The 17146-nt window shown below is 42.0% G+C and overlaps 2 protein-coding genes across 6 annotated transcripts in view; both read right to left on the bottom strand.

The window, feature by feature from the left end:
- LOC140679317 (major histocompatibility complex class I-related gene protein-like) overlaps nucleotides 1–754 on the bottom strand; it is a 76295-nt gene extending 75541 nt beyond the window's left edge. For 2 of the 5 annotated variants that reach the window (XM_072914417.1, XM_072914409.1), the window contains exons 1-2: nucleotides 707–751; nucleotides 575–632 (exon numbers count right to left, since the gene is read on the bottom strand). The gene's annotated coding sequence lies outside the window, so the exon portion shown is untranslated. Of the gene's footprint in view, nucleotides 1–574; nucleotides 636–706 lie in introns of all 5 variants that reach the window. The other 3 variants (XM_072914411.1, XM_072914413.1, XM_072914412.1) reach the window with 3 other exon arrangements.
- The window catches only part of LOC133612392 (class I histocompatibility antigen, F10 alpha chain-like), a 91448-nt gene that overhangs the window by 11512 nt on the left and 62790 nt on the right, over nucleotides 1–17146 (bottom strand). The gene's annotated exons all lie outside the window — the stretch shown is intronic.

Below are 17146 nucleotides of genomic sequence, written 5' to 3'. Positions count from 1 at the left end.
AGTTAGCAACTTAGCGAGACAAAGAAAGTGACAAACTTACCTGGCGATCGTTAATAACAAAGTTGCTACAGCTTGGTTATTATACAGGTTACGGAACGTAAATTAAGTATTGTTGACAGTTTTTGAATGCATTTTTAAAGTGATTTAGAGGTAGAATGGATTATTCCCATTAGCTGCATCGCTTGCCACCAAGAACGAGACGATTTTTACATGTTAGACTGCAAAAAAAAAAAAAAAAGTTGTCTTCTTGTCTCTCATAATGATTGTGAACGATAGGCAAAATTCTAAAAAAAAAAAAAAAAAAGTGCAGTTCCCCTTTAAAGTAAACACAAAAAAACTGCTTGATATCACAGAAAATATATTATTTGTATACATATGTAGTGCATATCATCGTTTATTATTTGTTTATATTCCCTTTAAAAAAGAAACCAAAAAAAGGGACTAAAATGCACTTGTTCATAACTACTCATGTTGGGTCAAAGTAAACAATGTCAACAATAGTCATGAAAATAAAAACAGTGTCATAATAGGTGTCAATTTATTAAATGATTTTGGAATATTAGAATGGACTTACCAGGCAGTCCGTGGTGTATTTTCACAATTGGCATTGATAACACAAGCAAGTTCATTATCTGCTGTCGCAAGTGCAGAATGAAAATATTTGTTAGTTAGCAACTTAGCGAGACAAAGAAAGTGACAAACTTACCTGGCGATCGTTGTCGTTACAACTGTACACCTGAGCGAATGACAATTCACTTCCTCAATGTGTTCACATCAGGTAATGTGATGTTGCGTTGCATCATTTAGGGGAGGAGCTAAAAATAATCAGAATCAGCCATCATTGGTCAAAAATGTTTAACACACAAGGAATCTGACTTGGTATGCTGTGCTCTCTTGTTCAATGTAAAACAATAATAACAATGAACTAAAAATACAAAAAAGTACTTCAATAACTAATATGTGCAAGGCATTACTTTATTTACGTGCCTCCTTGAACATCATGTCCAAAACTCAAGGATAGGATTGGATAGAATAGGTCTTTATTGTCTTTGCACAAGTACAACGAAACTTTGTTTTCAGCACAAACCCATTCAAGATTAGACAAAAACAAACAGTGTACGGGGTTACAGAACAGGAACGCTGATGGGTCGCCACAAGGCGCCCCATAAAAGATGGGGAAAAAGGTAAAACGCTGGGGAAGGATGAGTAAAAAAATACAATGGGCTCCTAAGGGGGCCCAGTCTGGAGTGGGAAGAAACCTCCATAGCAAAGCACATATACATATTACAACATACATCTCGAGATATCTAGCAACAGAGGGAAGGGAGAGCGGGGTCATGGTGGTAGGCCGCAGCTCTCAGGCGCTGACCATCCTTTCATCACCGCTAAGGAATTTGCTTTGGGGCGGGGGGTATGTATGTGTGTGGTGTATATTTTTGTAGATGCATGTTTGTGTGTAAGCCTGCAGTGTGTCTCTGTTCCGCGGCCTTGATGTCGTCCAGTCGCTAGTCCAAAGTCAACAACAACAGGTGTGTGTCCATGAGAGACAAGAAGGGAGTTTGTTGTGTCTTCGCTGCACTGTCCTTCGGGAGAGTCTCGAAGCCAGGGAAACAATCCAAGTTAGAATGTTTTGTATACGAGTGAAAATAAAATTAGCTTTTCACTCTAAATTGTCTATGACTGGTCCTCAAACCTGCGGGGCAGAGAGTCCGATGTGATCCAAAATCACAAGAGTGTCCACTTTGTAGCAAAGATCAGAGATCTAAAACTGGACAAAAATGAATATATAGTTTCTTCCGACGTCACCTCCCTGTTCACTTGTATTCCAACCCAGGATGCAGTAGAGACAGTGAGGCAACGTCTACTAGGTGATCGCACCTTACAGGATGGATCCACACTAAACCCAGAACAGATTTGCCTTTTGAGAGAACTTTGCATTAACACTACGTACTTTCAATTCATGGGAACGTTTTACCGACAAAACCATGGTTGTGCCATGGGATCCCCCAATAGTAGCAAACCTTTACATGGAGGACATGGAAAAGAGAGCTTAGAGCTCTTTTAAGGGAACAGCACCAAGTCATTGGTACAGATATGTAGATGACGCATGGGTGAAAAATCCTAAACCAATAAGTGCAAGCCTTCACCGAGCACATGAACTCAGTGGACAAAAACATCAAGTTCACACGTGAGGATGCCAAATACAGTAAGTTGCCTTTTTAGGACTTTGATGTCCACATTGGAGAAAACAGAGGCCTCCATGTTAGGGTTTACCGAAAACCCTCACATATAAATCACTACTTTAAAAACTCTACTTTTTGATTCACACCACAAACTGGGCGTTATCAGAACCCTTCAACGCAGAGCTGATAATGTTCCTACCAGCTCACAGGCCAAAGAAAAACAGCATAGGCATTTGAGGGAAGCCTTCAAAAACTGTGGTTAGCCCAATGGTCATCCTGTTCCAGAAATAACTAGAACAGAGTGGATTAGGAGTAAAAAAAAAAGTGTCACACGCAAAAAATATTGTCATTCCATATGTATCAGGTCTATCTGAGAAACTCAGAAGAATTTTTAACCAACACAACATCCCAGTACACTTCAAACCAGGCAACTCCCTGAGACAGAGACTGGTGCATCCTAAAGACCGGACACCCCACATCCACAAAAACAATTCAGTGTATGCTATCCAGTGTAAAGATGAATGCACTGATTCATATACTGGGGAAACAAAACAACCACTAATCCGACGCATAGCAAACTCTTCAGGTCTAGACTCAGCAGTCTACCTGCACTTAACAGCACTCCTTTGACAACAACAATGTACAGATTCTGGACAGGGAGGACAGCTGGTACGAAAGCGGAGTGAGGGAAGCTATCTATGTCAGGGTTGATAAACCATCCCTGAACAGAGGAGGTGGTCTGCGACACCACCTGTCTCCCACATACAACACTGTCCTTTCAACCATTCCTAAAAGACACTGCAATTTAGCTTCCAACAGAAAAAAGGAATTAGTTCTGTGACCAGAATGCAATTTGTTTACAACTGAATGGAATGCTTACGCGGGGGACTATTTTGAACTGGTAGTCGTCCATCCACAGCCATCGTTCTGCCACACAATACCTCAATGCTAACGAGGGGAAATTACACTTCAACGACTGTTGTTTTGATTGATTGATTGAAACTTTTATTAGTAGATTGCACAGTGAAGTACATATTCTGTACAATTGACCACTAAATGGTAACACCCGAATAAAATTTTCAACTTGTTTAAGTCGGTGTTCACTTAAATTGATTCATGATGCAGATATATACTATTTTCATAATACAGTCATCACACAAGTTAATCATCACAGCATATAAATTTAATTATTTACATTATTTACAATCCGGTGGGTGGGATATGCGGGGGGGGGGGGGGGGGGGGGTTAAGTTTGGTTGGTATCAACAATTGCATCATCAGAGAAATTGACATTGGAACAGTGTAGGTCTGACTTGGTACATACTGTATGTACAGCGAGTATCGGACACAGAGAGAGATCAGAAATTATAAGAAAAAGTGACTACATTTGATTTTTTACAATCCGAAGAGGGATGATGAGGAAGGGAGGGTGTTAGTTTAGGGTTGAAGTTGCCTGGAGGTGTTGGCTTTGACAGTTGGGATTGCTTGTTTGCTTTAAAATGTTTTCTTCTCAACACGATAGGGCGAAACCATCCTTGCCCAGGCACACCCTCCTGGTTTTTGGAGTATGTATATATATGAGTATGTATATTTGGGGTTTTGGCACCAGCCGCTGGACTATATCTGACCAATCTAAGTCTTATGAGCACGAACTGATGAAGCCTACTCGGATAAGCGGAGAAACATCTTCCAAGACAAACCAAGCAGTCCAGTTGTGAACGATTGAATGCCCTGAGACATTACTTTTATGTGCATCCTTGAACTGGTGCCCTGGTGAGCATGGCAGCCCCACATCAAAGTTAAGTTGCGGTTTGAACCCGCCAAGTCACTTTCCATGTGAGCTATCTGGCAACATGCCAGTTTGGCTATGACGATGACACCATTTACTGTTTAGGATTGTTTTGTGAACTGGTTTTTATGTTTTCTAACACAGGAGTGTACACACCTAAAAAGGGCGGGACAAGTCACACTATCAAGTCGAAAAGAAAACAAACGCTGTGGACGACAGGAATGAGAAAACAACTATTGATGGGGCCAAATGTGCCAAGGTTTCAAGACTCTGAAGAGAAATGGAGGGGCGTTTCACGAAGCGCATATCCAGGCATGCTTCTTTAGGGGAGGAGCCAAAAATGTGGACGTGTGACGCCTTGTTGCAAAATTGTACCATGTGACCGCTTCGGGACGCGGTTCAGCCTCACTGCCCGTTTGTACCACGTAACAGTTTTGGAATGCGGATTCAGTTTTGCCAGAACATTAGATAACTCATAAACCACCCAAGCTCCATTGAAAATGTGGGCTTTTGAGACTTGTGGTCAGTTCTGGATAGATTTTTAAAATGCCACAAGAATCAAAGAAGATCGACAAACTGAATTCAATCGACAAACCTGATATCCATGTAATGACTATTAAATACGCTTCTTTTATTGTTGACATTGTCAGAACTTTGGTAGCACGATGGTAAGACGTGGGTTTGATTCTCTGCAATGTCAGTTCCCAAATCACTGACAACATTACGTTTATTAAAGTAACGTATTCTGTATTTATTCTTTTTAACCAGCTCTCAGAAATCCATAGCTGGATAATGAAGGGATTTTGTCAGAAAAAAAAAAGAAAGAATCGCCTAAAACCAAAAATAAAAATGTACTAAATCTCCTCTGTTCTGTACATCCTTGTCCAAGTTACATTATATTGTCATCTTCCTCTTTATGCCATTTCCTCAAGATGACTGAAAAATATGATACAACCTGCCAAATATGATTCTTCCATGTTGGCAAAATACAAACACAAACACTATATATATATATATATATATATATATATATATATATATATATATATATATATATATATATATATATATATATATATGCAGTGTTGGGACTAACGCGTTACTGTAACGTCGTTAGTTTCGGCGGTAACTAGTAATCTTAACGCGTTATTTTTTATATTCAGTAACTCAGTTACCGTTACTACATGATGCGTTACTGCGTTATTTTACGTTATTTTGTATGTAGTATCGGCTAGAAACAGAAGATCTGAGTGTTTTATTGCAGCGCTGCGTGGAGAAGAAGAGGCGTGCTTTGTGTGGGCGGGGTGGGCTCCCAGACCGTAGTTGAGGGGCGCAGGGAGAAGTTCCTCCAGGGCCTATGTACTTCGGGGCTAACAACCTTCACTTTACCCGGAAGTGGGTCTTTACAGCTGAGGGTGAATGACGAGCCCGGCGGTTTGTTGCAACTTTGTGACTTTATTGGACGCAGCCATCCACCAAGCTAGAGCACCTGCACGCGCTCACTGTCGCCGCTCCCTCACTTCTCTCGCCCACTCACTCACTGACGTCACTCACCTCACATGCTGTCATATCTTAAAGGGCCACACACACACACACACACACACACACACATACGCTACTCTCATAACAACTAACATGACATCATGGTGAAGTGAAGCCAGAAGTCGAGTGTCTTAACATTCTCACTACTTTTCTTTTGTCGAGCACAAAGAAAAGAACATTTTAGAATGTAAGTTGTGTCTAGGATCAAAGATCCTATCTACTAGAGATGCGCGGATAGGCAATTTATCTCATCCGCAACCGCGTCAGAAAGTCGTCAACCATCCGCCATCCACCCGATGTAACGTTTGATCAGAACTGCATCCGCCCGCCATCCGCCCGTTGTTATATATCTAATATTAATAAAAAAAAAAAAAAAGGGTGAAAACTACGCAAATTGCACCTTGTGCAGACAAGATTTTTCGATCGGACACGGAGGAATTAGCGATGTAAAAGACCACGTTGGGACAAAAAAACACAAGTCTAATGCCGTTGCTAGCGATACAAGTGGAAAACTTTCAACGTTTTTCGTCGCCCAAACAGATTCTTTGGATGTGATAAATGCCAAAGTTTTATTTACGGAGGCAATAATTGAGCATGGACTTCCAATTGCACTGGCTGATCACATGGGACAGTTAATAATGTAATGCAACCTTTAAAAATCATTACGCGGTGATCGCGATCCCAAAAATAAACTTTTCTTGCATGATAATGTCCAGAAAAATTCGCTTTATATTACTATAGAGTCCTTTTAACGAATGAGTTTGATGGTTTATCACAAACCTTAAATGAAATTCCATGGCCACTGTCCTGCTCTCTATATCAACCAGGGTGAGCCCCACCCCTTTCGTGAGCGCACTGAGCGCGGAGTGACCCCTTTTACGCGCCCCCGGCAACAGGGATGGCAAGCAGGTAAGCTGCGCGGGCGGAGCGCGCGGAGTGACCCATGTTACGAGCCCCCGGCCACGGGGGGTGGCGGGCAGGTAAGCTGCTTACCTGCTGCGCGTGACGCCGGCCGCGTCGAAAGCGGACGAGGCGGGGTGTCGGTGCGGTGGGCGCGGTAGTGACCCTGGACGTGCGTCAGGCCCTTCTCGCGGATCGCCTCAGCTACGGCTCCCGGTGGGGCCCTCTCCGGGGAAGGGGCCTCGGTCCCGGACCCCGGCGAGGCGTCGGGGGCCTTCTCCGCTCCGTAAAAGTGTCCATCTCTTTTTTTTTTTTCCTTCTGTTGTGGCATATGCAGCAGGTGCCTGCTCGTTTTTCGTAAGTTGAATAATAAATCAAACAAAAGTTTTATAACTTGCATCAAGTTGAATAATAAATGAAAAAAAGCGTTATAACTTGCATCACGTTCAATAATAAATCAAAAAGAGTGTTATAACTTGCATCAAGTTCAATAATAAATCAAATAAAAGTGTTTTAACTTGCATCAAGTTCAATAATAAATCAAAAAAAGTGTTATAACTTGCATCAAGTTGAATAATAAATCAAACAAAAGTTTTATAACTTGCATCAAGTTGAATAATAAATGAAAAAAAGCGTTATAACTTGCATCACGTTCAATAATAAATCAAAAAGAGTGTTATAACTTGCATCAAGTTCAATAATAAATCAAATAAAAGTGTTATAACTTGCATCAAGTTCAATAATAAATAACTTGCATCAAGTTGAATAATAAATCAAAAAAAGTGTTACAACTTGCATCAAGTTCAATAATAAATAAAACAAAAGTGTTATAACTTGCATCAAGTTCAATAATAAATAAAAAGTGTTATAACTTGCATCAAGTTCAATAATAAATCAAATAACTTACATCAAGTTCAATAATAAATAAAATAAAAGTGCCACTTTGCAATCTTTGCAAAAAAAAAAGGAGGAGCTATGCATTTGGCAAGACAGGGCAAGCGACAGCACTTTTCCCCGGGAGAGCCACCTTGCTTCACTGTGACAGCACGGCTGTATGATCAGCTCCCATTTCCTCACACAGTGCAGAGAACAGTCGCACTTTCAGTGGTCGTGTTTTGATCAAATTTACCGCGCTCACAACATCTGTTAAAACCTCATTGAGTTCGGAGCTGAGCTGCCTTGATGCGAGTGTTTCCCGCTGAATGACACAGTGTGTGCCCGTCAGATTTTTGTTTCTCTGCAGGCGCTGGCTCTGGCTCTGGCTCGACGACCTTTGAGGTGCGAGTCACAAATGTATATGTTTGTGTAATTGTGGTCCACACATTAGCCTGCTACCCATCCGCGCGAAAGTTTGTTCCGCTTAGCCCCGCCCCCATTAGTTACTGTTGCTATGTCTGTCAAACTTTCGCTCCTACCGAGAAATTTAAAGCCTACAGTAAAAATAAGTACCGGTAATTTCCATTTATTTGTATAGCGGATTTCACAGACAGAATCACAAAGTGATTTACAGTGTGTATAGAAAATGAAAGCATAGTAAAAAAAAATAATCTAAGAATATAATAAAAAAAAAAAAAAAAATTTAAAGTGAAATTTCCTCCCGTTCCTCGCTCCCCACCTGTCATGTCTCTATTCCCCACCAGTGGGGCGCGCCCCGCACTTTGAGAAACGCTGGTGTACAGGGTTACAGAACAGGAACGCTGATGGGTCGCCACAAGGCGCCCCGTAAAAGATGTGGAAAAAGGTCAAACGCTGGGGAAGGATGAGTGGAAGAAACCTCCATAGCAAAGCATACATATTACAACATACATCTCGAGATATCTAGCAACAGATGGAAGGGAGTGTGGGGTCATGGTGGTACGCCGCAGCTCTCAGGCGCTGACCATCCTTTCATCACCCCTATGGGATTTGCGTTGGGGCGGGGGGTATGTATGTGTGTGGCGTATATTTTTGTAGATGCATGTTTGTGTGTAAGCTTGCAGTGTGTCTCTGTTCCGCGGCTTTGATGTCGTCCAGTCGCTAGTCCAAAGTCAACAACAACAGGTGTGTGTCCATGAGAGACAAAAAGAGAGTTTGTTGTGTCTTCGCTGCACTGTCCTTCGGGAGAGTCTCGAGGCCAGGTAAACAATCCAAGTTAGAATGTTTTGTATACGAGTGAAAATAAAATTAGCTTTTCACTCTAAATTGTCTATGACTGGTCCTCAAACCTGCGGGGCAGAGAGTCCGATGTGATCCAAAATCACAAGAGTGTCCACTTTGTAGCAAAGATCAGAGATCTAAAACTGGACAAAAATGAATCTATAGTTTCTTCCGACGTCACCTCCCTGTTCACCTGTATTCCAACCCAGGATGCAGTAGAGACAGTGAGGCAACGTCTACTAGGTGATCGCACCTTACAGGATGGATCCACACTAAACCCAGAACAGATTTGCCTTTTGAGAGAACTTTGCATTAACACTACGTACTACGTTTTACTGACAAAACCATGGTTGTGCCATGGGATCCCCCAATAGTAGCAAACCTTTACATGGAGGACATGGAAAAGAGAGCTTAGAGCTCTTTTAAGGGAACAGCACCAAGTCATTGGTACAGATATGTAGATGACGCATGGGTGAAAAATCATAAACCAATAAGTGCAAGCCTTCACCGAGCACATGAACTCAGTGGACAAAAACATCAAGTTCACACGTGAGGATGCCAAATACAGTAAGTTGCCTTTTTAGGACTGTGATGTCCACATTGGAGAAAACAGAGGCCTCCATGTTAGGGTTTACCGAAAACCCTCACATATAAATCACTACTTTAAAAACTCTACTTTTTGATTCACACCACAAACTGGGCGTTATCAGAACCCTTCAACGCAGAGCTGATAATGTTCCTACCAGCTCACAGGCCAAAGAAAAACAGCATAGGCATTTGAGGGAAGCCTTCAAAAACTGTGGTTAGCCCAATGGTCATCCTGTTCCAGAAATAACTAGAACAGAGTGGATTAGGAGTAAAAAAAAAAGTGTCACACGCAAAAAATATTGTCATTCCATATGTATCAGGTCTATCTGAGAAACTCAGAAGAATTTTTAACCAACACAACATCCCAGTACACTTCAAACCAGGCAACTCCCTGAGACAGAGACTGGTGCATCCTAAAGACCGGACACCCCACATCCACAAAAACAATCCAGTGTATGCTATCCAGTGTAAAGATGAATGCACTGATTCATATACTGGGGAAACAAAACAACCACTAATCCGACGCATAGCAAACTCTTCAGGTCTAGACTCAGCAGTCTACCTGCACTTAACAGCACTCCTTTGACAACAACAATGTACAGATTCTGGACAGGGAGGACAGCTGGTACGAAAGCGGAGTGAGGGAAGCTATCTATGTCAGGGTTGATAAACCATCCCTGAACAGAGGAGGTGGTCTGCGACACCACCTGTCTCCCACATACAACACTGTCCTTTCAACCATTCCTAAAAGACACTGCAATTTAGCTTCCAACAGAAAAAAGGAATTAGTTCTGTGACCAGAATGCAATTTGTTTACAACTGAATGGAATGCTTACGCGGGGGACTATTTTGAACTGGTAGTCGTCCATCCACAGCCATCGTTCTGCCACACAATACCTCAATGCTAACGAGGGGAAATTACACTTCAACGACTGTTGTTTTGATTGATTGATTGAAACTTTTATTAGTAGATTGCACAGTGAAGTACATATTCCGTACAATTGACCACTAAATGGTAACACCCGAATACAATTTTCAACTTGTTTAAGTCGGTGTTCACTTAAATTGATTCATGATGCAGATATATACTATTTTCATAATACAGTCATCACACAAGTTAATCATCACAGCATATAAATGTAATTATTTACATTATTTACAATCCGGTGGGTGGGATATGCGGGGGGGGGGGGGGGGGGGGGGGTTAAGTTTGGTTGGTATCAACAATTGCATAATCAGAGAAATTGACATTGGAACAGTGTAGGTCTGACTTGGTACATACTGTGTGTACAGCGAGTATCGGACACAGAGAGAGATCAGAAATTATAAGAAAAAGTGACTACATTTGATTTTTTACAATCCGAAGAGGGATGATGAGGAAGGGAGGGTGTTAGTTTAGGGTTGAAGTTGCCTGGAGGTGTTGGCTTTGACAGTTGGGATTGCTTGTTTGCTTTAAAATGTTTTTTCTCACCACGATAGGGCGAAACCATCCTTGCCCAGGCACACCCTCCTGGTTTTTGGAGTATGTATATATATGAGTATGTATATTTGGGGTTTTGGCACCAGCCGCTGGACTATATCTGACCAATCTAAGTCTTATGAGCACGAACTGATGAAGCCTACTCGGATAAGCGGAGAAACATCTTCCAAGACAAACCAAGCAGTCCAGTTGTGAACGATTGAATGCCCTGAGACATTACTTTTATGTGCATCCTTGAACTGGTGCCCTGGTGAGCATGGCAGCCCCACATCAAAGTTAAGTTGCGGTTTGAACCCGCCAAGTCACTTTCCATGTGAGCTATCTGGCAACATGCCAGTTTGGCTATGACGATGACACCATTTACTGTTTAGGATTGTTTTGTGAACTGGTTTTTATGTTTTCTAACACAGGAGTGTACACACCTAAAAAGGGCGGGACAAGTCACACTATCAAGTCGAAAAGAAAACAAACGCTGTGGACGACAGGAATGAGAAAACAACTATTGATGGGGCCAAATGTGCCAAGGTTTCAAGACTCTGAAGAGAAATGGAGGGGCGTTTCACGAAGCGCATATCCAGGCATGCTTCTTTAGGGGAGGAGCCAAAAATGTGGACGTGTGACGCCTTGTTGCAAAATTGTACCATGTGACCGCTTCGGGACGCGGTTCAGCCTCACTGCCCGTTTGTACCACGTAACAGTTTTGGAATGCGGATTCAGTTTTGCCAGAACATTAGATAACTCATAAACCACCCAAGCTCCATTGAAAATGTGGGCTTTTGAGACTTGTGGTCAGTTCTGGATAGATTTTTAAAATGCCACAAGAATCAAAGAAGATCGACAAACTGAATTCAATCGACAAACCTGATATCCATGTAATGACTATTAAATACGCTTCTTTTATTGTTGACATTGTCAGAACTTTGGTAGCACGATGGTAAGACGTGGGTTTGATTCTCTGCAATGTCAGTTCCCAAATCACTGACAACATTACGTTTATTAAAGTAACGTATTCTGTATTTATTCTTTTTAACCAGCTCTCAGAAATCCATAGCTGGATAATGAAGGGATTTTGTCAGAAAAAAAAAAGAAAGAATCGCCTAAAACCAAAAATAAAAATGTACTAAATCTCCTCTGTTCTGTACATCCTTGTCCAAGTTACATTATATTGTCATCTTCCTCTTTATGCCATTTCCTCAAGATGACTGAAAAATATGATACAACCTGCCAAATATGATTCTTCCATGTTGGCAAAATACAAACACAAACACTATATATATATATATATATATATATATATATATATATATATATATATATATATATATATATATATGCAGTGTTGGGACTAACGCGTTACTGTAACGTCGTTAGTTTCGGCGGTAACTAGTAATCTTAACGCGTTATTTTTTATATTCAGTAACTCAGTTACCGTTACTACATGATGCGTTACTGCGTTATTTTACGTTATTTTTTATGTAGTATCGGCTAGAAACAGAAGATCTGAGTGTTTTATTGCAGCGCTGCGTGGAGAAGAAGAGGCGTGCTTTGTGTGGGCGGGGTGGGGGGCTCCCAGACCGTAGTTGAGGGGCGCAGGGAGAAGTTCCTCCAGGGCCTATGTACTTCGGGGCTAACAACCTTCACTTTACCCGGAAGTGGGTCTTTACAGCTGAGGGTGAATGACGAGCCCGGCGGTTTGTTGCAACTTTGTGACTTTATTGGACGCAGCCATCCACCAAGCTAGAGCACCTGCACGCGCTCACTGTCGCCGCTCCCTCACTTCTCTCGCCCACTCACTCACTGACGTCACTCACCTCACATGCTGTCATATCTTAAAGGGCCACACACACACACACATACGCTACTCTCATAACAACTAACATGACATCATGGTGAAGTGAAGCCAGAAGTCGAGTGTCTTAACATTCTCACTACTTTTCTTTTGTCGAGCACAAAGAAAAGAACATTTTAGAATGTAAGTTGTGTCTAGGATCAAAGATCCTATCTACTAGAGATGCGCGGATAGGCAATTTATCTCATCCGCAACCGCGTCAGAAAGTCGTCAACCATCCGCCATCCACCCGATGTAACGTTTGATCAGAACTGCATCCGCCCGCCATCCGCCCGTTGTTATATATCTAATATTAATTAAAAAAAAAAAAAGGGTGAAAACTACGCGAATTGCACCTTGTGCAGACAAGATTTTTCGATCGGACACGGAGGAATTAGCGATGTAAAAGACCACGTTGGGACAAAAAAACACAAGTCTAATGCCGTTGCTAGCGATACAAGTGGAAAACTTTCAACGTTTTTCGTCGCCCAAACAGATTCTTTGGATGTGATAAATGCCAAAGTTTTATTTACGGAGGCAATAATTGAGCATGGACTTCCAATTGCACTGGCTGATCACATGGGACAGTTAATAATGTAATGCAACCTTTAAAAATCATTACGCGGTGATCGCGATCCCAAAAATAAACTTTTCTTGCATGATAATGTCCAGAAAAATTCGCTTTATATTACTATAGAGTCCTTTTAACGAATGAGTTTGATGGTTTATCACAAACCTTAAATGAAATTCCATGGCCACTGTCCTGCTCTCTATATCAACCAGGGTGAGCCCCACCCCTTTCGTGAGCGCACTGAGCGCGGAGTGACCCCTTTTACGCGCCCCCGGCAACAGGGGTGGCAAGCAGGTAAGCTGCGCGGGCGGAGCGCGCGGAGTGACCCATGTTACGAGCCCCCGGCCACGGGGGTGGCGGGCAGGTAAGCTGCTTACCTGCTGCGCGTGACGCCGGCCGCGTCGAAAGCGGACGAGGCGGGGTGTCGGTGCGGTGGGCGCGGTAGTGACCCTGGACGTGCGTCAGGCCCTTCTCGCGGATCGCCTCAGCTACGGCTCCCGGTGGGGCCCTCTCCGGGGAAGGGGCCTCGGTCCCGGACCCCGGCGAGGCGTCGGGGGCCTTCTCCGCTCCGTAAAAGTGTCCATCTCTTTTTTTTTTTTTCTTCTGTTGTGGCATATGCAGCAGGTGCCTGCTCGTTTTTCGTAAGTTGAATAATAAATCAAACAAAAGTTTTATAACTTGCATCAAGTTGAATAATAAATGAAAAAAAGCGTTATAACTTGCATCACGTTCAATAATAAATCAAAAAGAGTGTTATAACTTGCATCAAGTTCAATAATAAATCAAATACAAGTGTTTTAACTTGCATCAAGTTCAATAATAAATCAAAAAAAGTGTTATAACTTGCATCAAGTTGAATAATAAATCAAACAAAAGTTTTATAACTTGCATCAAGTTGAATAATAAATGAAAAAAAGCGTTATAACTTGCATCACGTTCAATAATAAATCAAAAAGAGTGTTATAACTTGCATCAAGTTCAATAATAAATCAAATAAAAGTGTTATAACTTGCATCAAGTTGAATAATAAATCAAAAAAAGTGTTACAACTTGCATCAAGTTCAATAATAAATAAAACAAAAGTGTTATAACTTGCATCAAGTTCAATAATAAATAAAAAGTGTTATAACTTGCATCAAGTTCAATAATAAATCAAATAACTTACATCAAGTTCAATAATAAATAAAATAAAAGTGCCACTTTGCAATCTTTGCAAAAAAAAAAGGAGGAGCTATGCATTTGGCAAGACAGGGCAAGCGACAGCACTTTTCCCCGGGAGAGCCACCTTGCTTCACTGTGACAGCACGGCTGTATGATCAGCTCCCATTTCCTCACACAGTGCAGAGAACAGTCGCACTTTCAGTGGTCGTGTTTTGATCAAATTTACCGCGCTCACAACATCTGTTAAAACCTCATTGAGTTCGGAGCTGAGCTGCCTTGATGCGAGTGTTTCCCGCTGAATGACACAGTGTGTGCCCGTCAGATTTTTGTTTCTCTGCAGGCGCTGGCTCTGGCTCTGGCTCGACGACCTTTGAGGTGCGAGTCACAAATGTATATGTTTGTGTAATTGTGGTCCACACATTAGCCTGCTACCCATCCGCGCGAAAGTTTGTTCCGCTTAGCCCCGCCCCCATTAGTTACTGTTGCTATGTCTGTCAAACTTTCGCTCCTACCGAGAAATTTAAAGCCTACAGTAAAAATAAGTACCGGTAATTTCCATTTATTTGTATAGCGGATTTCACAGACAGAATCACAAAGTGATTTACAGTGTGTATAGAAAATGAAAGCATAGTAAAAAAAAATAATCTAAGAATATAATAAAAAAAAAAAAAAAAATTTAAAGTGAAATTTCCTCCCGTTCCTCGCTCCCCACCTGTCATGTCTCTATTCCCCACCAGTGGGGCGCGCCCCGCACTTTGAGAAACGCTGGTGTACAGGGTTACAGAACAGGAACGCTGATGGGTCGCCACAAGGCGCCCCGTAAAAGATGTGGAAAAAGGTCAAACGCTGGGGAAGGATGAGTGGAAGAAACCTCCATAGCAAAGCATACATATTACAACATACATCTCGAGATATCTAGCAACAGATGGAAGGGAGTGTGGGGTCATGGTGGTACGCCGCAGCTCTCAGGCGCTGACCATCCTTTCATCACCCCTATGGGATTTGCGTTGGGGCGGGGGGTATGTATGTGTGTGGCGTATATTTTTGTAGATGCATGTTTGTGTGTAAGCTTGCAGTGTGTCTCTGTTCCGCGGCTTTGATGTCGTCCAGTCGCTAGTCCAAAGTCAACAACAACAGGTGTGTGTCCATGAGAGACAAGAAGAGAGTTTGTTGTGTCTTCGCTGCACTGTCCTTCGGGAGAGTCTCGAGGCCAGGTAAACAATCCAAGTTAGAATGTTTTGTATACGAGTGAAAATAAAATTAGCTTTTCACTCTAAATTGTCTATGACTGGTCCTCAAACCTGCGGGGCAGAGAGTCCGATGTGATCCAAAATCACAAGAGTGTCCACTTTGTAGCAAAGATCAGAGATCTAAAACTGGACAAAAATGAATCTATAGTTTCTTCCGACGTCACCTCCCTGTTCACCTGTATTCCAACCCAGGATGCAGTAGAGACAGTGAGGCAACGTCTACTAGGTGATCGCACCTTACAGGATGGACCCACACTAAACCCAGAACAGATTTGCCTTTTGAGAGAACTTTGCATTAACACTACGTACTACGTTTTACTGACAAAACCATGGTTGTGCCATGGGATCCCCCAATAGTAGCAAACCTTTACATGGAGGACATGGAAAAGAGAGCTTAGAGCTCTTTTAAGGGAACAGCACCAAGTCATTGGTACAGATATGTAGATGACGCATGGGTGAAAAATCATAAACCAATAAGTGCAAGCCTTCACCGAGCACATGAACTCAGTGGACAAAAACATCAAGTTCACACGTGAGGATGCCAAATACAGTAAGTTGCCTTTTTAGGACTGTGATGTCCACATTGGAGAAAACAGAGGCCTCCATGTTAGGGTTTACCGAAAACCCTCACATATAAATCACTACTTTAAAAACTCTACTTTTTGATTCACACCACAAACTGGGCGTTATCAGAACCCTTCAACGCAGAGCTGATAATGTTCCTACCAGCTCACAGGCCAAAGAAAAACAGCATAGGCATTTGAGGGAAGCCTTCAAAAACTGTGGTTAGCCCAATGGTCATCCTGTTCCAGAAATAACTAGAACAGAGTGGATTAGGAGTAAAAAAAAAAGTGTCACACGCAAAAAATATTGTCATTCCATATGTATCAGGTCTATCTGAGAAACTCAGAAGAATTTTTAACCAACACAACATCCCAGTACACTTCAAACCAGGCAACTCCCTGAGACAGAGACTGGTGCATCCTAAAGACCGGACACCCCACATCCACAAAAACAATTCAGTGTATGCTATCCAGTGTAATGATGAATGCACTGATTCATATACTGGGGAAACAAAACAACCACTAATCCGACGCATAGCAAACTCTTCAGGTCTAGACTCAGCAGTCTACCTGCACTTAACAGCACTCCTTTGACAACAACAATGTACAGATTCTGGACAGGGAGGACAGCTGGTACGAAAGCGGAGTGAGGGAAGCTATCTATGTCAGGGTTGATAAACCATCCCTGAACAGAGGAGGTGGTCTGCGACACCACCTGTCTCCCACATACAACACTGTCCTTTCAACCATTCCTAAAAGACACTGCAATTTAGCTTCCAACAGAAAACAGGAATTATTTCTGTGACCAGAATGCAATTTGTTTACAACTGAATGGAATGCTTACGCGGGGGACTATTTTGAACTGGTAGTCGTCCATCCACAGCCATCGTTCTGCCACACAATACCTCAATGCTAACGAGGGGAAATTACACTTCAACGACTGTTGTTTTGATTGATTGATTGAAACTTTTATTAGTAGATTGCACAGTGAAGTACATATTCCGTACAATTGACCACTAAATGGTAACACCCGAATAAAATTTTCAACTTGTTTAAGTCGGTGTTCACTTAAATTGATTCATGATGCAGATATATACTATTTTCATAATACAGTCATCACACAAGTTAATCATCACAGCATATAAATGTAATTAT

This window comes from Nerophis lumbriciformis, linkage group LG01, assembly GCF_033978685.3.
Source record: "Nerophis lumbriciformis linkage group LG01, RoL_Nlum_v2.1, whole genome shotgun sequence".
Lineage (NCBI taxonomy): Eukaryota > Metazoa > Chordata > Actinopteri > Syngnathiformes > Syngnathidae > Nerophis > Nerophis lumbriciformis.
The sequence above is the reverse complement of the archived record's forward strand: the minus strand, read 5'-3'. Positions and strand labels throughout refer to the sequence as shown.